The sequence below is a fragment of the Lepidochelys olivacea genome (assembly GCF_965140295.1).
Source record: "Lepidochelys olivacea isolate rLepOli2 genome assembly, chromosome: 13".
In the NCBI taxonomy this organism is placed as follows: Eukaryota; Metazoa; Chordata; order Testudines; family Cheloniidae; genus Lepidochelys; species Lepidochelys olivacea.
Window position 1 is genome coordinate 35,960,414 of NC_140423.1, and position 8,144 is coordinate 35,968,557.

Consider the following 8,144-nt stretch of genomic DNA (forward strand, 5'->3'; position numbering starts at 1 on the left):
TGTTTTCAGTTAAATAAATTTTCATGGAAAGTCTTTATCATCTATCTATCTATCTATCTATCTAAAAACAGATTTTTTTTCTTTGTGGGGGACTTTGGTTGGAATTTTTCAGTTTTCATCGGAAAATGTTTGGTTCTCTGTTGCCGAAACCCCAACATTTGGAGATTTTATGGACTTCTATGAAAAGTCAAAATTTTCTATTAAAATAAATAATTCTGACTGGCTCTACCTGTTTGATTGAATTGATAGCAAACGTTGTAAAGAGTTTTAACTTACGTTCACATTTATGTTCTTAAATTTGCCCTGTACATTAATACTCTTACTTATTTAGTTGAAATAGCAAACTTACTGTGTTGGTCTTCAGATAATTTTTTCCCAAATTGCGATTCATTTGATCCTCCAGTGCTAGAAACTATTGGCCACTATCTATCTCTATATTTCCATCCACAACAGTCTATCACCTTATCTCTCTCATGGAGCCATGTCAAGGTTTCTTCCCCACTCTGAACTCTAGGGTACAGATGTGGGGACCTGCATGAAAGACCCCCTAAGCTTATTCTTACCAGCTTAGGTTAAAACTTCCCCAAGGTACAAACTTTTACCTTTTGTCCTTGAACCTTTATGCTGCCACCACCAAAGTGTCTAATAACAGGGGAAGTGCCCTCTCGGAAATGTCTCCCCCGCAAAATATCCCCCCAAGCACTACACCACCTTTCCTGCGGAAGGCTTGACAAAAATTCTCAACAATTTGCATAGGTGAACACAGACCCAAATCCTTGGATATTAAGAACAATGAATAAGCAATCAGGTTCTTAAAAGAAGAATTTTAATTAAAGAAAAAGTAAAAGAAAAACCTCTGTAAAATCAGGAAGGGAAATACTTTACAGAGTAGTCAGATTCAAAACATAGAGAATCCCTCTTGGCAAACCTTAAGTTACAAAAAGACACAAAAACAGGAATATACATTCCATTCAGTACAACTTATTTTATCAGCCATTTAAACAAAAGAGAATCTAACGCATATCTAACTACATTGCTTACTAACTCTTTACAGGGGTTCTGACCTGCATTCCTGCTCTCGTCCCGGCAAAAGCATCACACAGACAGAGAGGACCCTTTGTTTCCCGTTCCCCCTCCATCTTTGAAAGTATCTTGTCTCCTCATTGGTCATTTTGGTCAGGTGCCAGCGAGGTTATCTTAGCTTCTTAACCCTTTACAGGTGAAAGGGTTTTTCCTCTGGCCAGGAGGGATTTAAAGGTAGTTAGCCCTCCCTTTATATTTATGACAAGCCATCACTGCATTATCCAGCAGCAGTTTCCATGTTCCGTCACTGGCTGTCCTGAGTTGCTGGGTCTCTCTGCAGTTCCTAGCAGCCAGGGACTCACTCTGCAGATGGGTGCTCCGTTCTCCCCTCCTCGGGCAGGCTTGGCTGAGAGGTGAAGGACTACAGGAGATCAGAGCTGAAAGTGCCTCCCAGCTCTAGAGCCGGTACCAGCTTGTGGAGCATTCAGAGATGGCTACATCCCAGTATGTCCCTGCTCTGGGGCTAAATAGCTGAATCTGGGCTCCAGGGCTGTGAGCCCCACCCTGATATGAGTTCAGCAACAGAACACCCTGACAACCTGCCCTAACTGACCCTAACCCCACAGAGGGGGAACTCGACCTGCCATGGATCTCGCACAATGGCAGTACCCCTAGAAGGACCCTTGGCTAAAAACAAGGCAGGTTTGGCTAAGGTATTTGACAAATCAATATATATTTGTAGCAGAGACATGTGACCTACAATAGCTAAGAGCCTAGAGGCACCAGAGCCCCAGCTGGCCTGGAACAGCCTTTTCCTTCATTAACTCCACATGATTACCACTGGGGAGAAGAGAATTGTTTGTCCTCCACTGCATCATCAGCCTTTGGCATGCAGCCCCCAGAGGAACCCACAGCTCAGGCTGCCCTGGGTGTTTGAAGTTGGTTACTAAGAGGTATCCAGAGGCGAAGACTAAAACCTTAGAACCAGGTCCTGAGTTGATGTACACTGATACAGTTCTGTTGATTTCAGAGTAGCTAGGGCTATTTATGCAACTGATGACCTTGCCCTTTCATGTCAATCAAAGTCTGGCCAATTTACACCAGCTGAGGGTCTGGCCTGTCAGAGTTTGCTCGGTTTATTTGGGACTGGGGGGACCTTTATGTGTGTGGAGATGGATAGGACGGTGGTACAGATGGAAGCTCCAGCAGTTTCCCTTGAAGACCAGCACCCTCTCTTTCTCTGGCCTTCCCCCCTAAAATAAAATTGCCTCCCAGGCTTCACAAATTTAGTAACTACCCGCCCCTAAGTCCAAAACTCCTTTTGTTGTGGGTGGGGATTGTGACTAATTTACCCTTAGTGATGTTAACTGAAGGGTGAGTTCACAGCTATCCATCTCAACAAGGTCTGTGATTCATCCAGTCCTTAGTGCCTCTCCGTTTAACAGTGCAAGACAGCAGAAGAAAATTTTTTTGGGGGGGATGGGGAGGTGAAATACAAGATACCCACAGAGAAATGACCCCAAATTTAGATCACTAAAGCTACCCATGTCTGCAAGTTGTTCACCAAACTTCAGAGCAAAGCAGATTTTAGAACACCTACAAGAGTCGAGCTTTAAAGAATATAAACTGCTGGGAATGGAAACTTTCTAGCTATTTTTCTGCATTGGTGCATGCACACTAAAAATGTACATTTTCTCAAATACCATTCTCAGCTTGGTCTCCCAAAGATTTTTATGGGGGTTATGAACTACCTTTTCTAAAAGTCAACAGATCAAGGGCATTTTGACCTGCATCACATCAATTACTTGGCCTCTAGCTCTGCACAAAAAAAACCCCAAAACGAAAAATCAAAACCAAAAGAAAACCAAAAATACACCCCCCCCTCCAAAAAAAACCAAAACCCCACACATCACCACTTAGAAACCTTTTTCATGGCTTATATCTCAGCAACACCTAGCTTAAAGGACCGCAAATTTGGGTCATACGAAAATGTAAATTTCAGCCATAATGTCCCCCAAAATGGCTTTTCAATTTCTCTCTCTCTCTCTCTCTCTCTCTCTCTCTCTCTCACACACACACACACACTCACACACACACACTGTTGGGGGCGGGGAAGGATAATCACCCCCCCCCAATTTTCCTGGGAATGTAATCAAACCCCCAATTTTCCTTTAAAAACAGCTTAATCAGAGCCTTTCTGATCACCCCTAATTGGAAGCTTAGCTTTCTCCAAGCTTGGGGATCACTAATATTCTCAAATAATATGATAATTTCAAATCCATTCATGCTATTGCATACTTTTTAATTTAATTTTTGCAGGGAAGCTGCAGGATGGCAAAACTGCAAAGCCCCAAAGCTGAGACCCCAAAGACTATGTTCTCTACAAACTAGTAACTTTACAGTCAGGGACAGATTTGAACCAAGCAGACAATGTCTGTCTATCTGTATCCTGCCCACGGACAAACAAGGGGTTAACAGAACTAGAACTAAGCTCTTTAGTCAAATACTATATCCTGTGTACAGCACTGCTGTCAGCTGAACACAAACGCTGAAGACAGAACATATACATAATTAGACACAGCCCATCCCCCAAAGGGCTCACAGTCCTCCTAGACAAGGCAGAGATATGGGATGGAGGAAGGGGAAACAGAGACACGGGGACGGGAAGTGACTGGCCCAAGGTCACACAGCAGCTCAGTGGCAGAGCCAAGAAAAGAACCCAAGTCTCCTTAGTGCCACTGACCCGTTCAGCACAGAGGGAAACGATACGACGCAGAGGGAGAGTACCAGCCCATCGTTGCACTGATATCAAAAAATACCATAATGCCATAAATCTATGTGCAGCTGAGTAGCAGGTCATCAACATGGCGTTGGGTGGAATCATCACAGACGAACTTCCACTTTGGATGTTGGGCGCACCCATGTCCTGTTTCAGTGGGAAGAGGGAATCAGGCTGTACTGGTGGTTTAGAATTTCAGTTTCCTGGCCAAGTTGTGAGCCTGCTGTTTGTCATAAGAACATACAGTTGGACAGGAGCTGAGTCATCAAGTCCAATCCCCTGATATCACTGCCAACTCCGTCATACAAACCTGGCAATACAGTTATCAAGCTCCATCTTAAAACTACTTAGGTTGTTGACCCATTGCTCCTATTGGAAAGCTGTTCTGTACCCTCCCTCCTCTGATGGCTGCAAAACTTCTTCTCATCTCCAGCCTGAATTTACCCTCGGGCAGTTTCTCCCCATTTGTTCTTCTGCCAACATTGTCCTTTAGCTTCAATAGCCCTTCTCCTTCCATAGTGTTTTTCCCCCTGAAGTATGTATAGAGAGTGACCATATCCTGCCTCAGCCTGAGTTTTGCTAGGCTAAACAAACTTAACTCTTTTAGTCTCCTCTCACAAAATAGGCTCTCCATCGTCGCAATAGAACAACCATTGTTCCTAAGATTGTTGGGTTGGGGTTGTAATTTGTTCCATATTTATACTGCATATTATCAAACATATTTTGAACCAGAATGCCAGATGGTAGACATAGATGCCACTCTATTGACTTTAAGGGAGTGTTGACACTTAAGATAAGCCAAGAAAGATTTTAAGGCTTCCAAGACCCCTATGATGCTTCACAGTTAAGAGGAAGTTAAATTTAGAGAGTGAAATTTTGCCAAGCAGTAACCCTTAGCATATTTTAGAAATTTTATAGAAATATTTTAGCAATGTTCTAACCGCAAGATGTGAAATGAATCAACATGTCTCTTAGAAGGGCATACTTAATGACTCACCAACAGATGTCGAGCGAATTGGAAAGTTCCAATGGAACAGGGAACTTTGGAAATAGCCTAAGATAAGAAGTGTGTTCCAAAAAGAGAAAATAGATAAGGACCAGAATGATACACAAAGAGGGTAACAAAGATATAAATGCCCTGAAAAATAAGGAGGTAGTAGAGCCCATCTGCAGAGAACTATGGAGAAGTTCTTCCCCAGTTCTTGATAACTGTATGCCTTTCTCTGTGTGTGCTATCATAGAATCATAGAATATCAGGGTTGGAAGGGACCTCAGGAGGTCATCTAGTCCAACCCCCTGCTCAAAGCAGGACCAATCCCCAATTAAATCATCCCAGCCAGAGCTGTGTCAAGACTGACCTTAAAAACTTCTAAGGAAGGAGATTCCACCACCTCCCTAGGTAACGCATTCCAGTATTTCACCACCCTCCTAGTGAAAAAGATTTTCCTAATATCCAACCAAAACCTCCCCCACTTCAACGACACCACTACTCCTTGTTCTGTCATCAGCTACCACTGAGAACAGTATAGAGCCATCCTCTTTGGAACCACCTCTCAGGTAGTTGAAAGCAGCTATCAAATCCCCTCTCATTCTTCTCTTCCGCAGACTAAACAAGCCCAGTACCCTCAGCCTCTCCTCATAAGTCATGTGTTCCAGACCCCTAATCATTTTTGTTGCCCTCCGCTGGACTCTTTCCAATTTTTCCACATCCTTCTTGTAGTGTGGGGCCCAAAACTGGACACAGTACTCCAGATGAGGCCTCACCAATGTTGAATAGAGGGGAATGATCACGTCCCTCGATCTGCTCACTATGCCCCTACTTATACATCCCAAAATGCCATTGGCCTTCTTGGCAACAAGGGCACACTGTTGACTCATATCCAGTTTCTTGTCTACTGTAACCCCCTAGGTCCTTTTCTGCAGAACTGCTACTGAGCCATTCGGTCCCTAGTCTGTAGTGGTGCATGGGATTCTTCCATCCTAAGTGCAGGACTCTGCACTTGTCCTTGTTGAACCTCATTAGATTTCTTTTGGCCCAATCCTCCAATTTGTCTTGGGTCCTCTGTATCCTAGCCCTACCCTCCAGTGTATCTACCTTTCCTCTCAGTTTAGTGTCATCTGCAAACTTGCTGAGGGTGCAATCCATACCATCCTCCAGATCATTTATGAAGATATTGAACAAAACCGGCCCCAGGACTGACCCCTGGGGCACTCCACTTGACACCGGCTGCCAACTAGACATGGAGCCATTGATCACTACCCGTTTAGCCCGACAATCTAGCCAACTTTCTATCCACCTTGTAGTTCATACATCCAGCCCATACTTCTTTAACTTGCTGGCAAGAACACTGTGGGAGACTGTGTCAAAAGCTTAACACATCCACTGCTTTCCCTTCATCCACAGAGCCAGTTATCTCGTCATAGAAGGCAATTAGATTAGTCAGGCATGACTTGCCCTTGGTGAATCCATGCTGACTGTTCCTGATCACTTTCCTCTCCTCTAAGTGCTTCAGAATTGATTCCTTGAGGACCTGCTCCATGATTTTTCTGGGGACTGAGGTGAGGCTGACTGGCCTGTAGTTCCCAGGATCCTCCTTATCCTTACTAACTTTTAATCAATACAGCCAATCAAATTTGACTTTTCCGAGGTTTGTTACAAGTAAACTAATCTCGACTCAAGAAAAGCCCTCTTGTTAAGCATATAATCAGAGTTGAAATGATTACTAATTTTTGGTTATCAAGTCATTGGTTGTTGAAATTATTAATGATCAATTATTGATTATCAACAGGAGCCTACCAATTTACACTCATGAGATAATGCACCTGATTAGGTGTGTGATTGTTAGAGGTGACGACTACTCCATCCTGACCTTTGCCCTGCCCTCCCCTCCACAGGCAGCACATGATGTCCTGAGAAGGAAAATGTTCAGCTGAACCACCATGACTGAGTTCCGACTCTTGGGTTTCTCTGAGTTGCAGATTTTGCACTTTGACATGTTTCTGGTGATGTATCTGACATCCCTGACAGGGAATCTTCTTGTAATCACCATTGTAGCCCTCAACTGCTGCCTTCACACCCCCACGTACTTTTCGTGGGGAATTTGTCCGTTCTAGACCTCAGATCCATTTCTGTCACTGTCCCCAAGTCCATGGTCAGTTCTCTACTGAACACCAGGTTAATTTCCTTTTCTGGATGTGTTGCCCAAGTCTTTCTCTTTGGCTTCTTCACTGTGACCAATATCTCCTTATTCGCCATCATGGCATATGACTGATATGTCTCTATCTGCCAACTACTGCGCTACCAGAGAGTGATGTATAGGAGAGTTTGTGTCCAAACGGCAGCCAGAGCCTGGATTACTGGCATTGTTTACTCTGCACTGCACACCGGGAACACCTTCAGGTTATCCTTCTGCCACTGTAATGTCATGAATCCGTTCTTCTGTGAAATCCTCCAGGTACTCTAGTTCACCTGCTCTGACTTGTATCTCAGTGAAACTGGGGCTATTTTCTTTAGTGCGTGCCTATTCCTAATCTGCTTTGCTTTAATAATTTTGTTGTATGTTCAGCTCTTCACTACGATGCTGAGAATCCACTCTGAGGAGGGCCGGCACAACACTATCCCCACTTGCCTTCCTCACCTCATTGTCATCTCCTTCTTTTTCCTTGCTGCCTTTGCCTACCTGAAACCCTGCTCCAGCTCAGCATCGGGACTGAATCTTGTGGTGGGTGTTCTTCATTCTGTGGTGCCTCCAATCATAAATAAGGTAATCTATAGCATGAGGAACAAAGACATCAAAGGTGCCCTGCGTAAAGCAACTGGGTGGAGGTTATTCTCCAGGAATAAAACATCTGTCTTTCTCCCTTGACCAAGATTTCACTCTGTGTTTCAACAAAGATATATTCAACTGATGACAATATTTTTTCCATGAAAACATAGCATGCAATCAGTTTATGTAGTGGTAGAAATCTACACCAACATCACTCAAGTTATTGGAGTTACTGTAGAATTATACCAGTGCAAAGAAGATCAGAACGAATCTAATCTAATCTATCTATCTATTGTGACAGGGTCAGGCCAGATGGCTAGAGGAAAGTGATTTTTTTTCTTTTTCTTTTACGGAGAACAACTAATGAAGTAACAGGGACAGGAGTGTGGTCAAAGGGTCAAACGAAAGGAACCAGATGGGGACACCGAGCAGAGAACCCCGGACAGTACCCACTGCTCCTCAAAGGCGTCAAGAGAATCAGTGGACGCTGCCCAGAGGAACTCTGCCCAGATACGTGAATGGACAGAGGATGGGAAATAGTCCCCACATTCACAGGAGACTTCATCGGCCAACCT

At 43.9% G+C, this 8,144-nt stretch overlaps 1 pseudogene across 1 annotated transcript; it reads left to right on the forward strand.

The window, feature by feature from the left end:
- The first annotated feature begins 6,736 nt into the window (after nt 1-6,736).
- Nucleotides 6,737-7,668, forward strand: LOC311529474 (olfactory receptor 14A16-like; annotated as a pseudogene). Its single transcript has one exon. The product of its transcript is annotated as an olfactory receptor 14A16-like (transcript).
- Nucleotides 7,669-8,144: the final 476 nt, after the last annotated feature.